We start from the raw sequence: 17,038 nt of genomic DNA, 5'->3' as shown, positions 1-17,038 counted from the left end.
TAGTGTTATAGAAAAGAAAGTATTTCTTTTAATATAGGTCACGTTTCTGCAGTGATATTTCATTCGAACATCTCTTTTTTTGATGCTTTTTTTTAGATTTTTATGCTAATTAAAGTTAGGATTGAGCTGCAGATGTTTTTTTTTTCAGGATTAACTATCTCTCTAGAAAAAGAAAATGCAGCAGCACTCTATATAAGCCAAGATATATGCAAACACTGAAAACATTGAATCTAAACTGTTATTACTCAGTAAGATGAACTTACAAAAATGAAGGTTCTCAGCGCATAAATTGGCCAATTCATGAGTGCCCATCAACCACGGCAAGGTGACCTCTCTCTGATGGGTCCATGTTCTACTGTACATACCTCTCTTGAGCCATCAGCCTACAGTTAAATGGACAAACATGTCTCTCCCAGGCCATGAGCCTGCAGTTCAAATGGGTGAGTAGAACTGATTACGATCACCTGCTGGTTAATGGGAGGAGCGCAGAGTCAGGCTGGGGGCAGTCACACCTTCAATAGTAAAATAGAAATAGAAAAAAAACAGAAAAAACCTGATCAGCACCTCCCAAATGTGAACAGGCGCTAGCTGCGATAGGTGCTGGTCAGGATTTTTCCATATAGCTATCTATCTTTCTATCACAAAAAAACGGAACAGCACAAGAAAAAATATACTTATCTTCGGGTGCAAAGCCCCCAGACAATCAGTCCTCCGATTATCCAAGTCAATATAATTTCAAAAAAAGAGGCAGCACTCCATTAGTCCAATGTAAACGTGCAGGGTTTAATTTACCCACATATTCAGGCAACGTTTCAGCTCATAATGAGCTTGAGAAAAGCTCATTATGAGCTGAAACGTTGCCTGAATATGTGGGTAAATTAAACCCTGCACGTTTACATTGGACTAATGGAGTGCTGCCTCTTTTTTTGAAATTATATCTATCTTTCTATCTATTTACATACAGCAAAGCAAGGCTACAGTGCATAAAGGGAACCTGTCAGCAGGATTGTGCTGAGTAACCTACAGACAGTGTCAGGTTGGCACCATTATACTGATTACAATGATACCTTGGTTGATGAAATCCATCTGGTGGTTGTTGTTTAACCCCTCTCTGCCAGCTGTCTGGATAGTACGTCAGCTGGCAGACTCTCCTGCTTTGAGGTGGGCTCCGGCGGTGAGCCCACCTCAAAGCCGCGACATGTCAGCTGTTATCAACAGCTGACATGTGGCACCAATAGGCGCGAGTGGAATCGCAATCTGCCCGCACCCATTAACTAGTTAAATACTGCTGTCAAACTGACAACGGCATTTAACAAGCGCTGCCAGAAGCGCTCGCACCGCTGACCCTGTCACATAATCGGGGGGCAGCGGTGCATTGCCATAACAACCTGAAGTCTCCTTGAGACCTCTATGGTTGTTGATGGCAGATTGCTGTGAGTGCCACCCTGTGGTTGGCGCTCAAAGCACTGCTGCATTTCTGCTACATAGAGGTGATCTGTGCTTTACCTCTATGTAGCAGAGGTGATCATGTAGTACATGCTTCTAGCCTCCTATGGAGACTGTTGAAGCATGCAAAAAAAAAATGTATTTAAAAAAATAAAAAAATATATAAAAGTTCAAATCACCCCCCTTTAGCCCCAATCAAAATAAAACAATAAAAAAAGGTCAAACCTACACATATTTGGTATTCACACACATATATTGCGTTCAGAATCGTCCGATCAATGAAGAAAAAAAAGAATTAACCTGATCGCTAAACGGCGTAGCGAGAAAAAGAATCAAAACGCCAAAATTACGTTTTTTAGTCACCGTAGGTTCACATTGCATTAGGGCAATCCGTAGGCATAGTGCTAGCAGATTGCGCTAACGCAATGTATCTATAGGGTTCGCGTTTGCCGATCCCGCTGGCGCAGATCCCTGATCTGCGCTAGCGAGGAATGGACCTCGGGCGCACCCAGCGTATGAGGTCCGTCAGAAAATAACGGCACATCGCTAGCGCGTGCCGAAAATGGCATGCGCTAGCGATGCGTTGGCAACCTGTTAGCACATTGCTGTCAATGGGTGCGCTAACGGACCCGTTACATGGTGTTAATTGCGACAATTTCCCCATGTAACGGAGTCTGCTAGCGGACACCCATTAACGCAATGTGAACCTAGCCTTAGAATTTTTTTCCCGTTTTCTGTTACATGACATGGTAAAACCAATGGTATCATTCAAAAGTACAACTCATCCTGCAAAAAATAAGCCCTCACATGGCCATATTGATGGAAAAAATAAAGTTATGGCTCTGGATAAAAGGGGAGGAAAAACGAAAACACGAAAAAAGTTTCAGTGGTTAATCCTTTCTTTGTTTTGAGTTAATGATATGCCCGTGCTCCAGGGCAGCCTGTGGGGGGGTTTTGATGTGGTGCTCTGATTAGGTATTCATCTGTATGGCTTCTGACAGGTCACTGATACCTCACTGACCTGCCCCCCTGCACTGCAGCATTTTTATATCTATAATGTGTATTTAATTATTGTTTTTGATGGTATGCATAAATTTAAAAAAAAAAAAACGTCTAAAAATGGCACCGGCCGAGCCTGTGCAGTGGCATCTATCGGCAATCTGAAAGATGCTACTGCGCAAGTGCCAGTGTCACCCTCTTGGAGGAGGAATTTTTTTTTCTCTAGCAAGATGGCACAGCCGGCACCTGCACAGTGGTAGCTATCAGATCGCTGATTCCTGCTACTGCATAGGTGCGGCTGGCGCTATTTTCAGACAGGTCAGTGAGGGTGACCAGAAAAATGCCCACAGGAAAATTGCCCACAGAAAAATTGCCCACATGAAAAATGCACACAGGAAAAATGCACACAGGAAAAATGCCCACACGGAAAATTCCCCACATGGAAAATTCCCCACACGGAAAATTCCCCACATGGAAAATTCCCCACACGGAAAATTGCCAATTACAGCATCACAAAAGATTCATATCTTTAATATTTCAGGTGCAAGGTGAGGATGTTCACATAATATGTGATCAACTTGTAATTTACAGTTGACCTAGTGCAAAACTGCAAAAATGATGAACTGTGGCTTGTAGCAGTCTGCATTATCAGCAATAGATAGATCTAGTCTGCTCTAATCTCTCACTGATTCTGCCTTACTCCTCCCATCGGCACAGAACAGCAGCACATGCAGAACCAGCAGCAGTGTGATCCAGAGGAGCCATCACTAGGGTTGAGCGACTTTTACTTTTTTGGGGTCGAGTCGAGTTTTGCGAAACCCGACTTTGTCAAAAGTCGAGTCGAGTGAAGTCGGCCGATTATCGCAAAAAGTCGGGGATCGACCGAAACATGAAACCCAATGCAAGTCAATGGGGAAGCATAGTCGGCAGTGAGTGGAGGCCAGGAAAACACCTACAGTGCCCATTTTATTGGCAAAAACATCCATTCTTGTTTCTGAAGCTTGTCAATATTAATTTACTTTATAATAATAGGCATTGGAAATTGGGGGTCATTTGGCTAAAGTTGTGGGGGGTAGGGCTGGTTCAAGTTTTTAGTGGGCCCAGGAAACGTAGACTTCGTCACGGCGGTGGAGCAGGGAGAGGTAAGTATTTCAACGTTGCAAGTGCTGTGATCCTGAGCAAGCAGGGGGGCCCACTCGTTCACATTGGCACTGGCACAGGGCCCCTCACAGTACGGCGGTGTGTTTGCATGGCAGGGGCGCCTCCCACCGGCAGCGACACTTTTGCGTACTATGAGGGGCCCTGTGCCAGTGACGTCGCCAACGAGTATGCCCCCCACCTGATGAAGAAACCTGCACTTTCACCTGCACCTTCCTCTTTGTCCCCGTGTAAGGTGGTATAGTATGCGGGAAGAGGAACCTTACTTTCAGCAGGGTCAGATTCTGGCTGTGTAGAGTGCAAGGGGAATGTAGTGGCCTGGGTCAATGTACCAGCGGACTCATCTAGCAGTGGCTGGGCAATGGGCAGGATGAGGAGGAAACACAGACCTAGGCCCAAATAATAAAGTGGGCTAAATGCAGTTCAAAATTGGTAACAGGACTAACCAGGCGGCATTGCTTTGTTCAGTGGAGGACAACTGTAATGAGAGGCTGACACAGTCAGGAGGGCCAAATAAGTAACTAGGCTAAATGCAGTTCTAAATTGGTAACAGTAGGAAACAGGCGGCACTGCTTTGTTCAGTGGAGGAGAACACCAAGCAGCGGCAGACACCGTTACTAGGCCCCAACCAAACTAGTATGCCAACTGCAGTGTTACATTAACAACTACCTAATGAGAGCCTGAAGGTTGAAGCTCAAGAAAAACAAACAGGAGGAAACCCAGGAGCGGCAGACACCGTTAAAAGGCCCCATCAAACGAGTAGGCCTGAAGCAGTGTTATCTAAACAATTACTTAATGAGAGCCTGAAGGTTGAAGCTCAGACAAGGAAACCTGGAGGAGAACACCAAGGAGAAGGAGAACACCAAGGTGCGGCAGAGACCGTTACTAGGCCCCAATCAAAGTAGTAGGGCAACTGCAGTGTTACATTAAAAAATACTTAATGAGAGCCTGAAGGTTGAAGCTCAGACAAGGAAACCTGGAGGAGAACACCAAGGAGTGGCAAACACCGTTACTAGGCCCAAACCAAAGTAGTAGGGCAACTGCAGTGTTACATTAACAACTACTTAATGAGAGCCTGAAGGTTGAAGCTCAGACAAGGAAACCTGGAGAACACCAAGGAGGAGGAGAACACCAAAGAGCGGCAGACACCTTTACTAGGCCCCAACCAAAGTAGTAGGGCAACTGCAGTGTTACATTAAAAAATACTTAATGAGAGCCTGAAGGTTGAAGCTCAGACAAGGAAACCTGGAGGAGAACACCAAAGAGCGGCAGACACCATTACTAGGCCCCAACCAAAGTAGTAGGACAACTGCAGTGTTACATTAAAAAATACTTAATGAGAGCCTGAAGGTTGAAGCTCAGACAAGGAAACCTGGAGGAGAACACCAAGAAGCGGCAGACACCGTTACTAGGCCCCAACCAAAGTAGTAGGGCAACTGCAGTGTTACATTAACAACTACTTAATGAGAGCCTGAAGGTTGAAGCTCAGACAAGGAAACCTGGAGGAGAACACCAAGGAGGAGGAGAACACCAAGGAGCGGCAGACACCTTTACTAGGCCCCAACCAAAGTAGTAGGGCAACTGCAGTGTCACATTAAAAAATACTTAATGAGAGCCTGAAGGTTGAAGCTCAGACAAGGAAACCTGGAGGAGAACACCAAGGAGCGGCAGACACCATTACTAGGCCACAACCAAAGTAGTAGGGCAACTGCAGTGTTACATTAACAACTACTTAATGAGAGCCTGAAGGTTAAAGCTCAGACAAGGAAACCTGGAGGAGAACACCAAGGAGGAGGAGAACACCAAGGAGCAGCAGACACTGTTACTAGGCCACAACCAAAGTAGTAGGGCAACTGCAGTGTTACATTAACAACTACTTAATGAGAGCCTGAAGGTTGAAGCTCAGACAAGGAAACCTGGAGGAGAACACCAAGAAGCAGCAGACATCGATACTAGGCCCCAACCAAAGTAGTAGGGCAACTGCAGTGTTACATTAAAATATACTTAATGAGAGCCTGAAGGTTGAAGCTTAGACAAGGAACCTGGAGGAGAACACCAAGGAGCGGCAGACACCGTTACTAGGCCCCAACCAAAGTAGTAGGGCAACTGCAGTGTTACATTAACAACTACTTAATGAGAACCTGAAGGTTGAAGCTCAGACAAGGAAACCTGGAGGAGAACACCAAGGAGGAGGAGAACACCAAGGAGCGGCAGACACCGTTACTAGGCCACAACCAAAGTAGTAGGGCAACTGCTCTCTTATATAAACAACTACTTAATGAGAGCCTGAAGGTTGAAGCTCAGCTTTTTCAGTGGAGGACAGCATGATTTAGTGGCGCAGACAGACAAAGGTAGTATGTGTTAACTAAAAAAGTTGGCTCTATGCATTTTTAAATTTGTTACAGGGGTACACAGGCAACATTGGTGTGGTCAGCAGAGGACAATTGGAAGGAGGGATTGCAGACAGACTTGCTAGGCCTAAAATAATAAAACAGGCTCCATGCAGCTTCCATTATGTGGCAGGGGTACACAGGCAGCATTGGTGTGGTCAGCGGAGGACAATTGGAAGGAGGGACCGCAGACAGACTTCCTAGGCCCAAAATAATAAAATAGGCTCTATGCTGCTTCCATTATGTGGCAGGGGTACACAGGCAGCATTGGTGTGGTCAGCGGAGGACAATTGGAAGGAGGGACCGCAGACAGACTTCCTAGGCCCAAAATACTAAAATAGGCTCTATGCATCTTAAATTTGGCTACAGGGGTACACAGGCAGCATTGGTGTGGTGAGCGGAGGACAATTGGAAAGAGGGACCGCAGACAGACTTCCTAGGCCTAAAATAATAAAATAGGCTCTATGCAGCTTCCATTATGTGGCAGTGGTACACAGGCAGCATTGTTGTGGTCAGCGGAGGACAATTGGAAGGAGGGACCGCAGACAGACTTCCTAGGCCTAAAATAATAAAATAGGCTCTATGCAGCTTCCATTATGTGGCAGGGGTACACAGGCAGCATTGGTGTGGTCAGCGAAGGACAATTGGAAGGAGGGACCGCAGACAGACTTCCTAGGCCCAAAATACTAAAATAGGCTCTATGCAGCTTAAATTTGGCTACAGGGGTACACAGGCAGCATTGGTGTGGTCAGCAGAGGACAATTGGAAGGAGGGACCGCAGACAGACTTCCTAGGCCCAAAATAATAAAATAGGCTCTATGCTGCTTCCATTATGTGGCAGGGGTACACAGGCAGCATTTGTGTGGTCAGCGGAGGACAATTGGAAGGAGGGACCGCAGACAGACTTCCGAGGCCTAAAATAATAAAATAGGCTCTATGCAGCTTAAATTTGGCCACAGGGGTACACAGGCAGCATTGGTGTGGTCATCGGAGGACAATTGGAAGGAGGGACCGCAGACAGACTTCCTAGGCCTAAAATAATAAAATAGGCTCTATGCTGCTTCCATTATGTGGCAGGGGTACACAGGCAGCATTGGTGTGGTCAGCGGAGGACAATTGGAAGGAGGGACCGCAGACAGAGTTCTGAGGCCCAAAATACTAAAATAGGCTCTATGCAGCTTAAATTTGGCTACAGGGGTACAAAGGCAGCATTGGTGTGGTCAGTGGAGGACAATTGGAAGGAGTATCTGACACAGTAAGTACTCCGAGTCCCAAAAACTAAATTGATGTTAATCCATCCCCCCAAAAAAACAAAACCACAAAAAAAAAGGGCATACTGTTATGATCCTTAGTGGTTGAGGATCACAAATTACTCCAGCTAAGTAACAAACATAGGACAAGCTCTAGGGAGGTGGCAAACTGGACTAACCGCAAATCTGAACCTATCCAAACACACTAGAAGTAGCCGGTGAACGTGCCTAAAAAATCCTAGACGTCTCGAGCCAGCCTGAGGAACTAACTACCCCTAGAGAGAAAGAAAGACCTCTCTTGCCTCCAGAGAAATAATCCCCAAAGATATAGAAGCCCCCAACAAATAATAACGGTGAGGTAAGAGGAAGGCACATACACAGGGGTGAAAACAGATTCAGCAAATGAGGCCCACTAATACTAGATAGCAGAAAGTAGTAAGGGGTCTGTGCGGTCAGTAAAAAACCCTAACAAAATAGCCACACTGAGATTTCAAGAACCCCCGCACCAACTAACGGTGTGGGGGGAGAAACTCAGTCCCCTAGAGCAACCAGCAAGCGAGGAGATCACATCTTAGCAAGCTGGACAAGAAACATGATGAATGCTGATAATCAAAAAATGAACGGACAAAAACTTAGCTTGTCTTGGAGAGGCTGGGAGCAAGGTAATCACAAGGAATCTGAAGAGCACTGAATACATTGATAGCAGGCAAGGAACTGAGTATCCAGGTGAGTTAAATAGGAAACAAACCAAGGATAACGAACCAGCTGATGCAGCCAACCTGCAGAAGACAACACTACACAGTACCGCTTGTGACCACTAGAGGGAGCCTAAAAATAGAGTTCACAACAGCATACTTAGGTACAGGGGTGTGCTCCTATGCTGACTTTCAGACATTGTAATTTGGCGCAAAGTATTTACTGGTGTAAATGTAGGACAGGGCCCTGGACTATTTTAACTAGCATCATACATGTCAACAAATTGTTATTGTCTGTGCCAGCCATTGAAGGATTTCAGCGCATAGACTAAACAGTGGTGGAGCAGCGACAGATAATTTTGCAAGTGGTAGAGCACTGTTTGACCTGGGGGGGACACTCTCTCCTGGCCAGCGGTACAAGCCCAGGGCCCCTCATGTTACAACGGTGTGTCTGACGTTGGGTGCGCGCCACCACCGCCAGAGACACTTCATTGTACTATGAGGGACCCAGTGCCAGTGCCGTCGACCAAAAGTGGGCACACCCACCTCTTCAGACAAACGGCACTCTGACGGGTGCTTGCGCCAAGTGGCGAGACCACGGCCCCGTGGGGGGAGTTTGGCCATTTTGGGAGGTGTAAACATGTCGTATGCAGGACAAACAGCAGCTGCAAATTAAGAGATTGGAACAGTCAGTAACACCAGTCCCAAAGCAAAACCTTTTTACAGGAAAGCTAGGTGTCAGCCGGGAAAGGTGGGGCAAAATAATTTGAAATCCATGAGTGGTTCATTTTAATGAAGGTTAGATCATCAACATTTTGGGTAGCCAGACGAGTCCTTTTTTCGGTCAGTATTGAACCAGCAGCACTGAATACTCTTTCTGATAGCACACTAGCTGCTGGGCAAGCAAGCTCCTGCAATGCATATTCGGCCAATTCAGGCCAGGTGTCTATTTTGGATGCCCAGTAATCAAAGGGGAATGACGGTTGAGGGAGAACATCGGTAATGGAGGAAAAATAGTTAGTAACCATACTGGACAAATGTTGTCTCCTGTCACTTTGAATTGATGCTGCTGTACCTGTCGTGTCTGCGGTCATTGCGAAATCACTCTACAGCCTGGTCAGAAAACCCCTCTGTCCTATGCCACTTCTAATTTGTGCACCTCTAACACCTCTGCCCTGTTGCCCCCTGCAGCTCGTGTGAGAACCATCACCGGCACTGTGTGCTGGGAATGCCTGAATCAAACGGTCTACAAGAGTAGTTTGTTTGGTTGCCAATATCTGTTCGAGGTTCTCATGTGGCATGATATTTTGCAATTTGCCTTTATAGCGAGGATCAAGGAGGCAGGCCAACCAGTAATCGTCATCGGTCATCATTTTTATAATGCGTGGATCCCTTTTGAGGATACGCAAGGCATAATCCGCCATGTGGGCCAATGTTCCAGTTGTCAAGTCAGTGCATATGCTGGGTTGAGGAGCACTTTCTGGCAAATCAAAGTCACTTGTCTCCCTCAAAAACCCTGAACCTTGCACCACCAGCAGTTTCTATTGCCCCCTGAGAAGCTTCCTCATGCAAAAAAATACTCATCCCCATCATCCTCCTCGTCCTCCTCCTCTTCGCCCGCCACCTCGTCCTGTAGACTTCCCTGAGCAGACAATGGCTGACTGTCATCAAGGCTTCCCTTGTCCTCGGCTGCAGACGCCTGCTCCTTTATGTGCGTCAAACTTTGCATCAGCAGACGCATTAGGGGGATGCTCATGCTTATTACGGCATTGTCTGCACTAACCAGCCGTGTGCATTCCTCAAAACACTGAAGGACTTGACACAGGTCTTGTAGCTTCGACCACTGCACAGCTGACAACTCCATGTCTGCCATCCAACTGCCTGCCCGTGTATGTGTATCCTCCCACAAATACATAACAGCACGCCTCTGTTCGCACAGTCTATGAAGCATGTGCAGTGTGGAGTTCCACCTTGTTGCAACGTCGATGATTAGGCAATGCTGGGGAAGGTTCAAAGACCGCTGATGGTTCTGCATACGGCTGGAGTGTACGGGTGAACGGAGGATGTGAGAGCAAAGTCTGTGCACTTTCAGCAGCAAGTGGGGTAACCCCAGATAACTTTTCAGGAAGCACTGCACCACCAGGTTTAAGGTGTGAGCCAGGCAAGGAATGTGTTTCAGTTGTGAAAGGGCTATGGCAGCCATAAAATTCCTTCCGTTGTCACTGACTACCTTGCCTGCCTCAAGATGTACAGTGCTCAGCCATGACTGAGTTTCTTGCTGCAAGAACTCAGACAGAACTTCCGCGGTGTGTCTGTTGTCTCCCAAACACTTCATTGCCAATACAGCCTGCTGACGCTTGCCACTAGCTGTTCCATAATTGGACACCTCGTATGCAACAGTGGCAGCTGCGGATGGAGTGGTCGTGCGACTGCGGTCTGTGGATGAGCTCTCGCTTCTGCTGGAGGACGAGGAGGAGGAGGGGTGACGAACGCCTACAGCCAACTGTTTCCTAGACCGTGGGCTAGGCAGAACTGTCCCAATATTACTGTCCCCTGTGGACCCTGCATCCACCGCATTAACCCAGTGTGCCGTGATGGAGACGTAACGCCCCTGGCCATGCCTACTGGTCCATGCATCTGTTGTCAGGTGCACCTTTCTACTCACAGATTGCCTGAGCGCATGGACAATGCAGTCTTTTATATGCTGGTGGAGGGCTGGGATGGCTTTTCTGGAAAAAAAAGTGTCGACTGGGTAGCTCGTAGCGTGGTACAGCGTAGTCCATCAGGGCTTTGAAAGCTTCGCTTTCAACTAACCGGTAGGGCATCATCTCTAACGAGATTAGTCTAGCAATGTGGGCGTTCAAACCCTGTGTACGCGGATGTGAGGATGAGTACTTCATTTTCCTAACGAGAGTCTCATGTAGGGTGAGCTGGACTGGAGAGCTGCATAGGGTGGAACTAGCGGGGATGCCGGTGGACATGGGTGACTGAGAGAGGGTTGGTGATGGTATTCTTGCTGTTGCCCTACATACAGTTTTTCCTACCATGAACCTGGTGATTCCCTGACTGCTTTGGCCTTGCGACGAAACCGCCACATTACCTGCAGGTGGTGTGGTAAACGGTGGGCTTACAGTGAGGGAAGGGATGTTGTGTTGCTGACTAGCTTCATTGTGAGAGGGTGCTACAACGTTAAGGGACTTTTGGTAGTTTGTCCAGGCTTGCAAGTGCATGGTGGTTAAATGTCTACGCATGCAACTTATATTTAGATTTTTAACATTCTGACCTCTGCTGAAGGTCCTTGAGCATTTCTTACAGATGACTTTGCACTGATCATTGGGATCTTGGTTAAAAAAATTCCAGACTGCACTCTTCCTACTATTGGATACCTTTTCAGGCATTGCACACTGAGCTACTTTAACCGGATGGCCACGCTGTCCTACAACTGGTTTTGTTTTTGCCACACGTTTTTGGTCAGATACGGGCCTGCCAGATGGAACCTGTTGCGATGTTGATGCCTGCTGCGGCTCCTCCTCTTCCGCTTCAGAGCTACTGCCGCCTGCACCCTGTTCCCCCAATGGCTGCCAATCGGGGTCAACAACTGGGTCATCTATGACCTCCTCTTCTATGTCCTGTGCACCTTCCTCTGGGTCACCGTGTAAGCCGGTGCTATAGCGTTCGTGACGGGGCTCCATAGTCTCATCGGGGTCAGATTCTGGATCAGTACACTGCGAGGGCAATGTTCTGATCTGAGTCAAAGGAACAGCATAATAATCTGGCTGTGGCTGTGCATCTGTGCACTCCATGTCTGATTCATCTTGTAATGGGCATGGCCTGTTAACAATTTCCCTTTCTAACCCAGGCACGGTATGTGTAAAGAGCTCCATGGAGTAACCTGTTGTGTCGCCTGACGCATCCTTCACTGTTGTTCTGGGTGAAGGACACAAGGAAGCGACTTGTTCCTGACCGGGAGCATCCACTGACGACGCACTGCTCTGACATTTGGCACTTTCCGAGGAGGAGGCGAAAGAGCTAGAGGCAGAGTCATCAATGAAAGCCAATAATTGTTCCTCCTGCTCCGGCTTCAAAAGCGGTTTTCCTACTCCCAGAAAAGGGAGCCTTCGAGGCCTTGTGTAGCCAGACGATGACGCTGGCTCAACAACTCAAGACTTAGGGGCTATATAGCTTTTCCCACGACCACCTGATGCTCCACAACCACCTCCACTACCATCATTACCAGCTGGCAATGAACGCCCACGGCCACGACCTCTTCCACCAGACTGCCTCATTCTTGGAAAAATTTTACCAAACTAACAACCGTTATGTGGTCCTGTAAAACCAGGTAGAAGGTGTACGTGAACTTGTTGTGAATTTAAATCTCCCTTTTTTATGTGTGGGAGAATGCAGGAAAAAATCAGGCCCACTGTATTACACTACACTGTTTGATTGGCAGAAAGAGGCTGGCAGATATGAAACTAACAGGACTGACGCAGATGCACACACTGGCAATAGAAATGTCCCTCTTTATGTGTGGGAGAATGCAGGGAAAAATCAGGCCCACTGTATTACACTACACAGTTTGATTGGCAGAAAGAGGCTGGCAGATATGGCACTAACAGGACTGACGCAGATGCACACACTGGCAATAGAAATCTCCCTCTTTTTTTATATGGGATACAAGGGATTTAATCAGGCCCACTATATCACAGTATAGTTCCTGTGGCACAAAATGACTGACAGATACCACAGACAGCACTGGCACAGAGGCACAGATTTGGCAAGATTATTCTCCCTTTATTTTAAATTTTTTTTTGGATATGGGAGACAAGTGATTTAATCAGGCCCACTGTTATACAGTAGGTTTTCTGTGGCAGAAAAACAAAGACAGATGCCACACACAGGACTGGCACTGATGCAGATTTGCCAATCTAAATCTCCCACTTGTTTTTTTTTTTCTTTTTTTCTGGGAGAATTGTGAAGAAATCAGGCACACTGTTATACAGTAGGTTTTCTGTGGCAGAAAAACAAAGACAGATGCCACACACAGGACTGGCACTGATGCAGATTTGCCAATCTTAATCTCCCACTTGTTTTCTTTTTTCAGGGAGAATTGTGAAGAAATCAGGCCCACTGTTATACAGTAGGTTTTCTGTGGCAGAAAAAAAAAGACAGATGCCACACACAGGACTGCCACTGATGCAGATTTGCCAATCTTAATCTCCCACTTGTTTTTTTTCCTGGGAGAATTGTAAAGAAATCAGGCCCACTGTTATACAGTAGGATTTCTGTGGCAGAAAAACAAAGACAGATGCCACACACAGGACTGGCACTGATGCAGATTTGCCAATCTAAATCTCCCACTTGTTTTTTTTTTTTTCTGGGAGAATTGTGAAGAAATCAGGCACACTGTTATACAGTAGGTTTTCTGTGGCAGAAAAACAAAGACAGATGCCACACACAGGACTGGCACTGATGCAGATTTGCCAATCTTAATCTCCCACTTGTTTTCTTTTTTCAGGGAGAATTGTGAAGAAATCAGGCCCACTGTTATACAGTAGGTTTTCTGTGGCAGAAAAAAAAAGACAGATGCCACACACAGGACTGCCACTGATGCAGATTTGCCAATCTTAATCTCCCACTTGTTTTTTTTTTCTGGGAGAATTGTGAAGAAATCAGGCCCACTGTTATACAGTAGGTTTTCTGTGGCAGAAAAACAAAGACAGATGCCACACACCGGACTGGCACTGATGCAGATTTGCCAATCTAAATCTCCCACTTGTTTTTTTTTCTGGGAGAATTGTGAAGAAATCAGGCACACTGTTATACAGTAGGTTTTCTGTGGCAGAAAAACAAAGACAGATGCCACACACAGGACTGGCACTGATGCAGATTTGCCAATCTTAATCTCCCACTTGTTTTCTTTTTTCTGGGAGAATTGTGAAGAAATCAGGCCCACTGTTATACAGTAGGTTTTCTGTGGCAGAAAAACAAAGACAGATGCCACACACAGGACTGGTACTGATGCAGATTTGCCAATCTTAATCTCCCACTTGTTTTATTTTTTCTGGGAGAATTGTGAAGAAATCAGGCCCACTGTTATACTGTAGGTTTTCTGTGGCAGAAAAACAAAGACAGATGCCACACACAGGACTGGCACTGATGCAGATTTGCCAATCTAAATCTCCCACTTGTTTTCTTTTTTCAGGGAGAATTGTGAAGAAATCAGGCCCACTGTTATACAGTAGGTTTTCTGTGGCAGAAAATGAAAGACAGATGCCACACACAGGACTGGCACTGATGCAGATTTGCCAATCTTAATCTGCCCCTTTTTTTTTTCAGGGAGACTAGTGAATAAATCTGGGCCACTGTATTAGAGTATATTTTCTGTGGCAGAAAGTGGCTTGAAGAGATATAACAAAAAAAAAACAAAAAAAAGGGACTGTACTGCAATTACTATCTCCCTACAGTAATCTCAGAAAAGTATGGCAGGCAGCAATAAAAAGGACTGCTGCACACAAAAGTCAAAAGTGTGGACAAACAAACAAGATAGCTGTGCAGAAAGGAAGGAGCAACAGGATTTGTGCTTTGAAAAAAGCAGTTGGTTTGTACAGCGGCGTACACACAGCAACGCAGCTATCAGGGAGCCTTATAACCTACAGAGCTGATGAAGAGAAATCTAGCCTCCTCTGTCCCTGCAAAGAAAAGGTGGTGTTGGACAGTGGAAATCGCTACAGCACAATCGGTTTTGGGGTTAATTTACCCTGCCTAACGCTATCCCTGCTTCTGACGAAGCAGCAGCATCCTCTCCCTATGCTCAGATCAGCAGCAGTAAGAACGCCCCTTTATAGCCCCTGTGACGCCGCAGAAAGCAAGCCAATCACTGCCATGCCCTTCTCTAAGATGGTGGGGACCAGGACCTATGTCATCACGCTGCCCACACTCTGCGTGCACCTTCATTGGCTGAGAAATGGCGCTTTAAGTGTCATAGGAAACGCGACTTTGGCGCGAAGATCGTGTACCGCATGGCCGATCCCACGCTGGGATCGGATCGGGTTTCATGAAACCCGACTTTGCCAAAAGTTGGCGACTTATGAAAATGACCGATCCGTTTCGCTCAACCCTAGCCATCACTGCTATCAGTGCTCACAAAAGTATCACTGCTGCTGGCAGAGATATTTGGTCCTGGAAGCCCAGAAGGCACAGCAGAAAGGTGAGATTCTGTCACTTGTACCACTTTGTGTTCTTGCTGAGAATGTATGATATGCTTTTGCAGTGGAGTCAGATGAGCCCCAGTGCGAAATTTGGCCCTCCCCCCCCCCCCCCCACACACGTTGGTCAGATGTATGGGCCCCTGTAGTGTTCTAAATTCTATAAAGACGTATGAATTGCCCCCCTCCCCCTTCATTATGTCTGTGGGTTACTGTGCACAATCCTGCTGACAGGTTCCCTGGTTAACAGCAATTACAATTTTGGCATTCTGACTCTAGAAAATCACTCTTTATGAACTGCCTTCTAATTGCTCCTGATGAACCAGTATGAAAAATGCATAATGATTATGGCACTTCGGTTTCTATATGGGGTCCTTCTTGAAGTAACTATTTGCATCTGGTCTGGGCCTGGTTTTGTTTATTTTTCTTATCACCCCATATAGGTTTAAGGATACTGGTGTATACTTGTATATTAGTTGGATTAACCACAATTTGCACCTTATTATATGTACAGACACTTTCTTCATACAATATACACTGCTCAAAAATAAAGGGAACACTTAACCCCTTCATGACCTTTGGAATTTCCATTTTTCCGTGTTCGTTTTTCGCTCCCCTCCTTCCCAGAGCCATAACTTTTTTATTTTTCCATTAATATGGCCATGTGAGGGCTTATTTTTTGCGGGATGAGTTGTACTTTTGAACGACATCATTGGTTTTACCTTGTACTAGAAATTGGGAAAAAAATTCCAAGTGCGGTGAAATTGTAAAAAAAAGTGCATTCCCACACTTGTTTTTTGCTTGTTTTTTTGCTAGGTTCACTAAATGCTAAAACTGACCTGCCATGATGATTCTCCAGGTCAGTACGAGCTCATAGACACCTAACATATCTAGGTTACTTTTTATCTAAGTGGTGAAAAAAATTTCCAAACTTTGCTAAAAAAAAAAAAAAAAAAAAAAAAAAAAAATTTGCGCCATTTTCCGATACCCTTAGCGTCTCCATTTTTCATGTTCTGGGGTCAGGTGAGGGCTTATTTTTCTGCATGCCGAGCTGGCATTTTTAATGATACCATTTCGGTGTAGATATGTTCTTTTGATCGCCCGTTATTGCACTTTAATGCAATTTCGCGGCGACCAAAAAAACCTTAATTCTGGCGTTTCAAATTTTTTTCTCGCTACGCCGTTTAGCGATCAGATTAATCTTTTTTTTTTATTGATAGATCGGGCGATTCTGAACGCGGCGATACCAAATATGTGTAGGTTTGATTTTTTTTTATTGATATATTTTGAATGGGGCGAAAGGGGGGTGATTTCAACTTTTATATTTTTTTTATTTTTTTCACAATTTTTTTAACTTTTTTATTTTTTTTTAATTTTGCCATGCTTCAATAGCCTCCATAGGAGGCTAGAAGCTGGCACAATGCAATCGCTGCTATGTAGCAGAAATGCAGGTGTGCTGTGAGCGCCGACCACAGGGTGGCGCTCACAGCTACCGGCGATCAGTAACCATAGAGGTCTCAAGGACCTCGATGGTTACTCTGCAGAAGCATCGCTGACCCTCGATCATGTGACGGGGGTCGGCGAAGCGCTCATTTCCGGCCGCCAGCGCCGGTTAAATGCCGCTGTGTGCATTTGACAGCAGCATTTAACTAGTTAATAGCGGCAGGTGAATCGCGATTTCACCCGCCACTATTGCGGGCACAGCTGACATGTCCCGGCTTTGATGCGGGCTCACCGCCGGAGCCCTGCATCAAAGAGGGGGATCTGACCTCGGACGTATTATCCCGTCCGAGGTCAGAAAGGGGTTAAACAACAGAATATAACTCCAAGTAAATCAAACTTCTGTGAAATCAAACTGTCCACTTAGGAAGCATCACTGATTGACAATCAGTTTT

This window comes from Ranitomeya variabilis, chromosome 2, assembly GCF_051348905.1.
Source record: "Ranitomeya variabilis isolate aRanVar5 chromosome 2, aRanVar5.hap1, whole genome shotgun sequence".
NCBI lineage: Eukaryota > Metazoa > Chordata > Amphibia > Anura > Dendrobatidae > Ranitomeya > Ranitomeya variabilis.
The sequence above is the reverse complement of the archived record's forward strand: the minus strand, read 5'-3'. Positions refer to the sequence as shown.